This window comes from Lissotriton helveticus, chromosome 2_2 (assembly GCF_964261635.1).
Source record: "Lissotriton helveticus chromosome 2_2, aLisHel1.1, whole genome shotgun sequence".
Lineage (NCBI taxonomy): Eukaryota > Metazoa > Chordata > Amphibia > Caudata > Salamandridae > Lissotriton > Lissotriton helveticus.
Genome location: NC_136060.1, coordinates 154,191,873 through 154,204,406, shown reverse-complemented (window position 1 = coordinate 154,204,406; position 12,534 = coordinate 154,191,873).

Here is a 12,534-nt window from a genome sequence, read left to right as displayed (position 1 = left end):
AATTTGTTTTGAACACTGCCAGGATGACTGATTAACTCACCCTGCCTTCAGCCCCAACTCCAGAACTTTTAATTGTGGCCTATAATAAACACTGTTTATAACAGACCACGATTGAGAGCTTTGGGGCAGGCTGTAGCCAGAAGTATATGTTTGGGGGGGGGGGGGGGCATGGCACCATATAATGACAAGAGGTGGCTCAGGGTGGTAAAGTAATGGTTTTCTATCTACAATATTTGTTTGAAAAAAATATTTACATTTTAATGATATTTTAAAATAGGCAATATAGAATTATTGCATATTTTTGGGCATAGATAGTATGATTCTCGTGTGTTATGGAGGAAACAGAAGACAAATAGTTCATTTTAAAACACCCTAGTCAAAACTGGAGTTAAAGTAAAGACACTTCACTGGGTTGAGGCTAATGTGAATGATTTCTTGAAACATTTGTGCCCAGTGTTGCAACATGAACATATTATGCTAATTGCCTTACACAAAACTGATAAAGAGTTAAAGAGTTAAAGCCAGCTGTACAGGATGATTGGGGTTCCTAGATAAAAATCGGATATTATTTAAATATGAATGAATGATTAGAGCCTTGTATAGCGCAACTTTGCCCGAAGGCGTCAAGGCGCTGAAGATGGAAAGAAAAGCTGAATGTGAAAAAGAGGAGGAGTGCCGGCTAGAGGTAGGCTTCCCTGACGAGCCAGGTCTTCAAGGCCTTCCGGAACTGAGAGTGAGAGGACTGATCCCTAAGTTCCGCAGGAAGGGCGTTCCACATCCCAGGAGCAAGGGAGGAGAAAGCTCTCCCACCCCATCTTGCCTTAAGAATTCTGGGTACAGCAAGAAGGTTTTTGTACGCTGAGATTGCATGGGGAGCCAGTGCAGGTCTTTCCTAATGGCTGAGGCTGATGAACGCCTAGGAGTGTCAACAACGAACCTTGCGGCCGCGTTTTGCACAATTTGGAGACGCTGGACAAGTTGTTTGGTAATTCCCAAATAAAGTACATTACAATAGTCCAGGCGGGAGGTTATGAGGGCTACCGTGACCTGTTTACGGGCTTCGATTGACAGGTAATGTACGATTTTCCTCAGAATTCGCAAAACCCCGCAGCAAGTTGAGGCCGTCCTGCTGACCTGCTTATCGAAGGAAAGCGAGGAATCAAAGATAACGCCAAGATTCCGTGCTGACTGAGTGGGAATAGGGCAGGCACCGAGAGCAGAGGGCCACCAGTCCGCAGACCAAATCTCCTGCTTTCTTCCAAAAATGATCACCTCTGTTTTCTCCCCGTTGAGTTTGAGGTAGTTTCTACCATCCACTCCGCGACTGCCTTCATACAGGCTTTAAAATTAAGAGCAGTAATGTCAGCGGTATGTGAGATGGAGACCATGATCTGGGTGTCGTCAGCGGAGGATACGACTTCCTGACCAAAGGATCTGACAAGCATGGCCAAAGGTGTTACATATATATTGAAGAGCGTGGGGCTCAGGGACGAGCCCTGAGGAACCCCACACTGCACAGGCTTGACAGGGGAGAGGTGGTCGCCCAGCTTGACCCTTTGTTCACGCTGAGTCAGAAAAGATGTTAGGAGACTAAGCGCCGGTCCGTCCACTCCTATTTCCCGCAGACGCCCAGCCAAAATGGCAGGGGACAGAGTGTCAAATGCGGCGGTAAGGTCGAGCAGGACCAGCAAGGTAGTCTGGCCACTGTCGACCTTCGCACGTATTTTATTAGCGACAACTGTCAGGGCGGACTCGGTGCTGTAGGCTTTACGAAAACCATGTTGGGACGGGTCAAGAAGGCTGGCGTGATCTAAAAAGGCACTAAGATGGGTGTTTAAGTGAGTTTCCAGTATTTTCGCAGGGGCAGGGAGCAGGGAGATGGGGCGAAACTGTTTAAGAATGCCAGGATCTAACGTGGGTTTCTTAAGGAGGGGCTTAACGATGGCCAATTTCCAAGGCTTCGGATAGACTCCCTCAAGGATTGCCTGATTGATCACCTCTAGAAAGGGAGGAAGAAGGACATCCCTGCATTCCTTAAAATTTTTAAGAGGGCAGGGGTCAAGAGGAGATCCAGACGTCAGGGTGTCCAGAAGCAGAATAATTTGTTCTGAGGTAAGCAGAGGGAAGTTAGAAAAATAACCACCCTGCGGTGTAACGGAGGTTGCAGCTGGTGGTAGAGTCTCCAGGTCAGAGGGGGGCCCTAGATCATGATTAAGGGCTTCTAGGCCCGAGTGAATGTTAGAGATTTTCTCATGGAAGTATGTAGAGATTTGATCACAAAGGTCCTGTGAGGTCTGAATAGGGTCAGGAGATTGAAGGGCACACAGAGAGTCCACAATCTTAAATAGCTACCGAGGGGAGCTAAGAGAGGTGGTGATCTTAGTGAAATGGGATTTCTTTTCTACCAGCACCGCAGCTTTGTACTCCTTGAGCAATCTCTTGTGGGTGTCTTTTTCAAGGGGGTCAAGGTGGAGTCTCCAGAGCCTCTCCTGCTTTCTGCAGCCCTGCCTAAGCACTCTAAGAGCATCTGAGAACCAGGGTGCTGTGGGGCGTTTCCTTGCAGTATAATGCTGCTTCAGCGGGGCCGGAGTATCAACGGCTTTGGAAATAGTATTGTGGAGGGCAAGGGCCGAGGTGTCAGTTCCCCTGGTAAGAAGGGGCATAGGACTGGACAACAAAGGGGCCAGAGTTTCATTAATGTAAATTGATACTTGTATAGCGCACTACTCACCCGCAAGGGTCTCAAGGCGCTTGTACGAATACCGCTGTGGAACCCATCCTGGCTTTACCTGTGAGGTATCCACTCCTGGGCACCCCCAAGGTGGAGGCCAGGCATTCTTAGCGTTGTGGGGGCCGTTGTGGAGATTAAGCAAGCTATTGCCCAGAGTTGCAAAGTGGGACTCCATGATTGGAATAGGCACTGAGGCAAGAATTATCAGGTCCGTGGATTATTATTTTTTTTTCAGCCCAAGACCCGCCGAGGCGGGGAATTAATCCCTGGTCCCGGGCTAGACCTCTGCATCAGGGTCTGCCGCTCTAACCATTGAGCCACACTAAATGGTCTTACCAAGACAGAGGAAGGGGGGTCCATATCCTTATTCTGGGGTCATTGGAAAAAAAAACATCCAACGTGTGTCCCGCATAGTGAGTAGGCCCTATCACAGTTTGTGTTAGTCCACAGGAAGTCATGGAGTCCAACAGGTGGGTAGTATCTCTGGAGGTGTCATCCTCCAGATGGAAGTTAAAATGCCCTAGGATAGTTAAATTAGGCCTATCCATGTAGGGTTTCATAACTTGCGATAGGTCATGGCTAAAGGTCGACATAAGTCCCGGTGGCCTGTAGATCAGAATGCCCACAAAGGAGATAGTAGGAATGGGGCTGAGGACAAAGTACATGGACTGGAAAGACACTACAGGGAGATGTTCGATATGGCATTTTATCGAAGTTCTGTGAAGTATACCTAGTCCCCCCCCTCTCCGGACCTGCCTATCCATTCGGGCAAGGGAGTATCCCTCGGGAATGGCATTTAAAAGTTCAGGTCCAGAGCACTCAGAGGCCCAGGTCTCAGTAACAAATGCCCATGCGGGGTTTCTCTCCGAGATAAAGTCCCTAAAAGCGAAGTTGTTTTTAACTAGGGACCTAGCGTTAATGAGGAACCCAGCCTCAATGACCGGCAGGGAGGGCTCAGGTTTCTCAGCCCTAAAGCGTTTATAGGGGGGCGTAAGGCAGGGTAAGGTAGAATTTCTCTCAAAGCAGTGACACGAAGGAGTATTAAGAAGCAACTCCTGGGTGAGCGTATGGTGACAGCTCTTAACGGGGGGTTTGAGTGCAGTTAGCATATGTAAGTCATAATAGAGACTAGCCTGGCCGTGGCTAACTGATCGAACAACCATCCCGGCCCCCGGCGCCTCCTTGGCGCTGACGGGCGCAGACGGGCAGTACTCTGGCACGACTCCGGCACAGGTCCGGCACGTCCGCTGGTCGCATCCGCTGCGCGGAGACATATCCGTCCCCTTTTATGCACAGCTAGAGCGCTCAGAGCGCTTGTACCCTCCCAAAATGGCCGCTATGATTCTTCGTCTACCCGGGACCGAACTACTCAGCTTTGTATGGCTTTACAGTGGATTGGGGTTTCATTGCCCAAACTTTTTTGACAAAATGGTGGCAAAAAACACATGATTCAGCAATACAGGCAAAAACAGGATTTTATTAAAGATGACTTCATAGGCGGGGTGGCTGTTTGTTCACTAAGCAATGGTAGAGTAAATATATGTCACTAGTACATTTTAAAGCACATCTGCTCAAAAGCAACAGGCACTGTAATTGAATTCTAATGTGAATGCAATAAAACAAATGATCTCAATAAACATATAAGTGTCAGCTCACCACTGTGGGACCAAGAACATATCCTTGTTAGCAAAAATCTGACCCTGGCCAATTATTTCCAGTTCTGGATCAGCTCTACAAATCGTTGCCAATATGTTCAAATGACAACTTTGAAAGTACATAAACACACACATGCCTGTACTTAAATGGACACTCTTTGTAGGCTGATTATTCCTATGTGTTCAGAGCATTATGTCCCTAATTTTAGCTCACCTATGCCCTTGTGAATTTTAAGGACAGCAACATGTACTGCCTCTCAAACACATATCTTATGTTCTCAGGATACAGCAATCATCAATGCAGGAAGGCATAACGGTTCAACAGAGTGAGGCAGTCTTTGGAGAGCAGTGAAAGTAGCAATTGTGTGAGCCCAGAATGTTGGAGCAGTGGTGGCTGGTGATGTTTTATAGCGCTGGGGAATATATGCTTGCCCCAAACTGCATTGAGCAATCAAGCACAGTTTGTAAACCTCATTTCCTCCATACTATTTGTAGGGTTGAGTGCTTATATAAGATAATCTTTTTGAATAGTAGGAAAGTATTAATGTCAGGAATCTCACACTATTATGTATGAACAGCTAAGCCACATATTCTGCACGGTGTTATTCCTTAGATCACAGTTCTCTTACAAGTTTGAAGAATGCTCATACAAGTTCGAAGAAAGCACTACCATCAAAACAGAGATTAACTGGTACCAGCTCTTGCTATTCAAAAGACATGAAAACTGTTTATTTCAGAAAGTGACTTTAGAAGCTGATCAAACACTTGCACTGTTTCATCTCGATAGTGGAAACTCTGTTTCCTCGCCAGTCAAACTCCATACTGGCACTCCTTCAGGCATCCTACATGCCACAGCCTGTCTCATCCTGGGCCTGAAGAAAACAGATCACATCATCCCCATTCTGAAGGCTCTTCATTGTCGCCTCTTAAAACTGGCCTCATCTCTAAAACTAGCAGCATCAGGTACAATGTCATCACGATCAATGCTCCACTTATCTTGCAGACCAGTGCACAATCTCTGATGAGCGAGTTGAGATCCAGCCATGACACCATCAGAATGCAGAATAGGAAGTGCACAAAAGTAGAAAACAAGGCAGCATCATTTCCCATCTATGCACCCAGGATCTGGAACAGCATCCCTGCATCACTCAGGGCATCATCAACTATAATCCAAATTAGGAAAGAGTTGAAGACTCGCCTCTTAAAAGAAAACTGCATCACAATGCATTGCCCATCCATAACTCCTCTATCTCTACTATTATTTGTTGAACCTATGATTATCTTGTGCAGAAAGAAGCAACAGATGTGCAGAAGGAGGCAAGAGAACTGCAGACAGAGGCAAAAGAGTTGCAGAAACAGGCAAACGAGGTAGATAAAGAGACAACTGGGGTGCAGAAAGAAGCAAGACAGGTGCAGAAAGAAGCATGGAAAGTACAGAATGAAGCAACAGGGAGGCTGAAAGAAGCAAGAGAAGTGCAAAAAGAAGCAAGTGAGGTATAGAAAGAGGCAAGGGAGGTGCAGAAAGAAGTAAGACAGGTGCAGACAATAGCAAGATAAGTGCAGAAAGAAGCAACAGAAGTGCAGAAAGAGGAAAGAGGGGTGGAGAGAGAGGCAAGAGGGGTACAGAAAGAAGCAAGACAGATGCAGAAAGAAACAAAAGAAGTGCAGAAAGAAAGAACAGAGGTACAGAAAGAGGCAAAAGGTGTGCAGAAAGAAGTAGGAGGGATAGAGAAAAAGGCAAGAGAGGTGTAGAAAGAGGGAAGAAGGGTGCAGACAGAGGCAAGATTGGTACAGAAAAAAGCAAACGAGTTGCAGAAATAGGCAACAGATGTGCAGAAAGAGGCAAGAGAGTAGCAGAAAGTAGAAGAGATTTGAAGAAATAGGCAAGAGAAGTGCAGAAAAACAAAGAAATGTACAGAAAGAAGCAACAGAAATGCAGAAAGAGGCAAGGGAAGGTGCAGAAGGAAGCAACAGAGGCTTGCACACCATTAGAAAAAAATTAACACCCACATTTACCAATAAGTAACAGTTGACCATTCTATGTTTGCAAAGGGCCTTCCACCACGCTGTAAGACTTGCCGCTGCATTTCCGGTACTGTTCGAGCCAGAAACAAGGATTTTCTTTTCAATCTGCAGATTATGGAGCAGATAATGAATTATGTGGCTAATGTGGAAAATGTATAATTGTGCAAAAGTCGGTGCAGCCAAACAGTCGCATAATTCCAGTGGCACAGCTCATACCTCTGACTAGGTCCACAAGTGCTCCTCAGTGGAGTGATTCCTTCTTTTTTTGTCTCACTGAGTTCATGGTTGAGGTTCTATGGAAATGAAGAAGACTAAACCTGAGGTTACAACTCTACAACACAGACTACCATACCACATAATTACTCTCCATAACACATAATCCCACTCTACATAAGTCCTATACACTAAATAGCACATACTTTCTATCTACATAATTTCACTGCACAACATATCACATAATTCCACAACACACAACGTGCAGCCACTCCAATCCACTCCAAAAAACATTAGCGTGTTTGCAGAGTGCTGGAGAAAGGGGGCATGGCCTCCGAAGATGTCATAGCAATCTCACTGTGTGGGACTTACTGGAGGTAATAAAAGGGGCAATTGCCCCCCAAGGACATCCTTCGGAGCCAACTACACCTCCTACTACCTCCAGTAAGTTCCACACAGCAGGATTGCTAAGTTCTTATAGCATGCCACGCCGCGTTTGCCAATCACCTTGCAAACACGTTCCCTGGCGTGCTCCTGGATGTGGGTTGAAGTCCACTTCGCTGCTAGGGGTCCTTTAGGGGCCAACTAGCCTACCTCTTACCCCCAGTAATCCCCACACAGTGGCATTGCTGAGAGATGGACACAGGCCATGCCTCCTTTCTCCACCACTCTGCAAACATGCACCCTGGCTTGCTCTTGGCTGGGGGATGAAGTCCCCTTCCCTCCTGCGGGTCCCTCGGGGCCAACTAGTCCCATACAGCTAGATTGCTGAGAGTGCTCAAAGGCCATGCCCCCTTTTTACATGACTCTGCAAACGGAACTCCTGGTGCAATGCTGCTCGGGGATGAAGTTCACTTTAGTCCCGAGGACCTCATTGCCCCACCAGCAATGCAACAAGAGGCTCGTTTGCAGAGTTGTGTAAAAAGGGGCTTGGCCTCAGACCACCTCTCAGCAATCCCACTGTGTTGGGCTTACTGGAGGTACCTGGAGGGGTAGTTGGCCCCTAGGGATCCATAAGATTCCAGGGGACTTCCTCCCAAACCCAAAACAAACCAGAAGGTGTGCTTGCAGAGTGGTTCAGGGAGGGGACGGGGCCTCCAGCGAGATGACAGATTCTGTTTTTCCTAATTGTTAGAAGGGGGGCTATATGACCCCCCCTTCTCTTAACATTTTTTGGGCTCTGGGGGCCCCATCCCCCAAGGCCAGAGCATTTTTTAATAAAAATAATGGGAAGGGAGCCACGTGGTCCCCCTCCCATGGACCACTTCTTACCCCGGGAGCCCATCCCCCAGGGCCTGGCCAGCCTGGAATTTTTGTGGAGGGAGGCTGCGTGGCCCCCCTCCTTAGACCAGTTATGGCCAAGGGGACCCCATCCCCGTGTCCGGCCTTCCATTTTAAAAAGAACTTAAAGGGGAGGGGGGCTGAGTGACCCTCCTCCCAGGCCACTTCTGGCCCTGGGGACCCCATCCCCGGGGCGGGCCCTCAAGTTGGGCACCATGGGGGAGCCCCAATGCCCCCATGGTCCCAGCCAGCTCCCCACCTCCTGTTGGAGCCGGCATTGCTTTTAGGCAAGGGGAGCTGCTAACATGCAGCTCCCCTTGTCCAAAAGCAATTCTGCTCTGCTTCTTGGAAGCAAGAGCGGGTTTCCTCCTCTCCATTCCATGAAGCACAGCATAGTTTGCTATATCATGGTGGAGCAGTGCTCCCGCCATGCAATAGCAAACTGCAATGTTCTGGGGGTGAGCACCCTGGGTCATTACTGGAGCCGACCCTGGGGGGTGGCAGTCCCCAGCACCATCAAGGGCACCGGGAGGAGGGCCACGTGGCCCCCTCCCTTTGTGAAAATAGCCCCAGGGAGGTAGTGATTCGCGGGGCCCCGCAGTGGACCCCCGTATTTACATATTCAAGGCCCTGGGGTTGGTGGGGCCCACGAGGTCCCCCACCCTATTTTAATAAAGCCCCAGGGAGGTAGCCGTCCCCGGGGCTTGGTGGGGCCCGCAAGGCCCCCGCCTATATATAAATAAAGCCCTGGGGAGGTGGCGTCCCCGGGATGCGGGGGCCCCTGCCGGCCTCTGCCGGCCCCTGCTATATACTTACACATTGCCCCCGGGACATGGCCCACCTGGGGGATTAAGGAAAACAAAGCATGGGAGCCCAGGCTTAGTTTTTTTTTATTTGCTCAGCCGGATTAGTGCACCCAGTGTGAATTCAACATATTGCTTTCTTAAGAAATAATGTTTTTTTGGGCAATGGGGGTCCTTGTGGGACCCCCTGAATAGGCCTAGGGGGTCAGGGTGTTTCTACCCTGCCCCCTGTTCTTATTTGTTATGTTTTTTAAAACTGTAGTCTTGTGACTCAGTTACCGAATCACAAGATGGCTGCCAACATTTCCTGGTTTGGAGTGTTGGTAGCCAATCAGAATGAAGCTTGTGTTTGGGCGAATTCGCAAATCCTTCTTGGTGCTCAGACATCGATGTTTTTATTTTTTTAATTTGTCAGCAACCACTGAACGGATTTACACCACTTAAAAACAGGGAGCAGTCTGAACAAAGTGCTAATGTTTTGCCAAATTTGGCATATTTCCATTCAGCAAAATTCCTACGGAAATTAAAATGTTGAAAACGTGTTTTGGGACCCCCTTCTTTCTCGGCCCCCACTTGATGAATCACCCCCAAGTTTGGAAAATTTCACGAAGATTCGTCAAATGGCTCAAAGATTTTGGCAAAGGAAAAAACACTTTTTGAAGAGAAACAAGGTCCTAACTATTACCTACTGGTTAGTTATAGATCGTGTTTCTATAGGAAATGTATTTTTTTGCTTATATCTTTGGCACCATTTGACAATTTTGGTGACTATTTGTCAAATGGTGCCAAAGATGTAAGCAAAAGGAAATGCGAAGCCTTTTGGAAACATTTTGAAAAAAGATTTTGTAACCTCAGCTCCTAACTGGAAATTTTTGTGGGATCCATCAAGTGATGGCTGCCCTCCCAAGTATCAAAATGTACCATCCTCTGGGGCCGTAGTGTAATCAAAATGGGAGGGGTACCATATGGCCTCCTCCCTGAGCCTATAAAGGCCCTGGGACCCCATCCCTTGGGGCTGGTTCAAGCACTCTGTCCCAGACACCCCTCCTTGGGACACAATAATGTCCCTGCTTGCACTAGTACCTGCAGAGAAACATATCTTTCTCCCGCCTGGCAAGAGGATTTTTAAATCTCCTGCCAGTCTGGAGCAAACATGCCTTTTCTACCTCTAGCAATGTGGGCATGTCTGCTGCCACCCAGCGGGAGATTTAAAATTGCTCCCTACCCACACTGATGCAGACAGGGAAGCAGATATGAATTGCATCTGGCAGAAGTACACATTACCAGCTGCGCCCACAATATGTGTGGAGCTGGCTGGGACTTTGATTGCAGCTGATGCACTGGGGCTCACCCTACAGCCTCCAATGTGGTGCTTGGTGGGTGCCCTGGGCGGGCACCAGCACACCTACCTATAATTTAGAGAGGCCACAGGCATGATGTTCCTGAGGCCTAATAAGGCTTATTGCGGGGGGCATACAACTCCACTCCCTTTTTATTTGAACTCAGCCTAGGTAGGAGTGGAATCCCTAGGGCCTATCAAGGCTCAGGGAGAGGGCAATGCGTCTGCCTTCTTTTTTTCATGGGAATTAGGCACCTGGGATGAGGTTTCTGGGTGGGGGGCGCATAATCCCTTCCCTTACATATGTGGTTTGGCCCAGGGGATGGGCCCCTTTTGGCTCGGGGGGGGGGTAACCTACCCCATTTAAATTTACATGTACAATGTGGTCCCTGTGGATGAGGTCCCAGAGCTCCAAAGACCTGGGGTAATGTGGAATTGGATGCAATGCAGGGGGTTGGACGCAGGGCCCGAGCACAAATACACTTAGCATTCTAAAGGGATTAAATTGCCCTCATGTAGAATAACACCTCTGGTCTCCACTTAAATAAAGAGACCTACTTATCCTGGAATCCTTAGAGATGCAGTAACGCGGTCTACGGAGGCTTTGACACGGAGCTGCGGAAGCTTGATGAGCCCAGGCTTTCCCTCTAACAAGAGGAGTGCTAATAACGGCCGACACTTGAATGATTTAAGCGCCGCTAACAGCTTTGACAGTAGCATAGATTTAACATTATTGACCCATCTCTAAGGATTCCAGGTCTCTTTATTTAACTGGAGACCAGAGGTGTTATTCTACACAAGGGCAATTTAATCCCTTCATGTACAATTGTCGAGGCATTTGCCCTTTTTAATGTTCAGTCGGCTATGACGAACCAGATCTTCTCGAATTTATGACACGACAGGAGATAAATCAAGATATACAGTTTCAACTAAAGGAAGGAATATTATTTATTCAAGTGCTGAAGAAGGTGGCATTATCAAGGTGGTCCCACCGAAACGCGTTGACGCATAATATCTATGTTACATTCGAATTGGGACAAGAAACACAGAGGCCAGATTTTACTGCCTCTTGCCGTGTTTACAACTATCTCGAATTAACCTTGCAAAGGCACAGTTGACTTGCCTTTTTTTATGATCCTTCCATGCAATGTTTAGGTTTTGCCACTATTATGTACTGTTTCATGTAGGTTATTTGTATTGAAAATTTGGTTGTCCTTCACAACTAGAGTGAGTCTAGTGAAATGTTTTTACAAGGTATTGAATCTAATGACTTGACACTGTGATTTTTTATCTTGATGTTTTATTAAATATATATTTTTAATTTTTGTTTCACTGTATTCCTCACTGAGGTATTCCAAGTATACACCACATTAATTTGACAGTATTGTGATTGAATGGAGTGAATTGAAACTGGTGTGTCCAAAGGGAATCTTTTTATTTGCTTGTCAATTTAGGTGCTCTGTCTTTTTGGAATGTTGGAGCCCCTCTCCTTGTTTTTAAAGCAGCATAATACAGGCAAAGGTGCGGAAAGAGATAACCTCCTAAAGACTTGAAGAGAGAGAGATCTTTAGGCCATAAGTCAGTGTTCCATACCTAGAACTCTTTTTAGGCTACTAAGAATCTGAATCATGAATAGAACATAGTATGTAGTAACTCAATCATTGTAACATAAATAATTATTCCAAACCATGACTGTATAACATTCTTTCAACTGTTTAAATTCTACTTATTTCATGCATATGAAAGGAGGAGGTTCACTTTATATAGCAGAGTTAAAACTGAAGATGTATGAGCGCCTACACATTCAATAGACTGGGCCACTGATTTGACAATAACAGCAATACCTCTTTAGTCATACTTCCACCTTTGCAATTGATAGAATGATTGATTTGAAAAGATGACCCTAAACCCAAGAGCCATTCATATGCACCAATCTTTATGTTACAGTATTCTCAAAGTTTTTTCAGGAGAACATCCGGTTGGTACCATGTTGCAACTTTACCACACATTTTTTACCTTGCATGTTTTTGCACCACACATGCTTTTCTAACTTATGCGTTTACCACACATTTAATGTTAAGTTCAGTGGGTGTGTGGGGTCTCCCACAACAAATACATTGTATATATATATATATATATATATATATATATATATATATATATATATATATATATGTATATGTATAAACAATGCGTGGCAAAGGCATACTTTGTAAGCATATGTGATCTAAAAAAATGTGGGGTAAAAAATGTGTGGTAAAGACATGCTGACTATTTAACAGTTTTTTTCCATTTTCCAACCCTATCAGAGGTATGGTGAGTCCATGGAGTAGCAGGGGTATGATAAGCATCAATAACTGAATTATTACTACTCCGTATAAAACCATAAAATGAGGGATAGTAATCCAAAATGAACCTCACTCAACTCTACTTCAAGTCTCTCCTGTAAATTCAAAATCCTCATATTCTCTTGATAGCTTTTAAGCT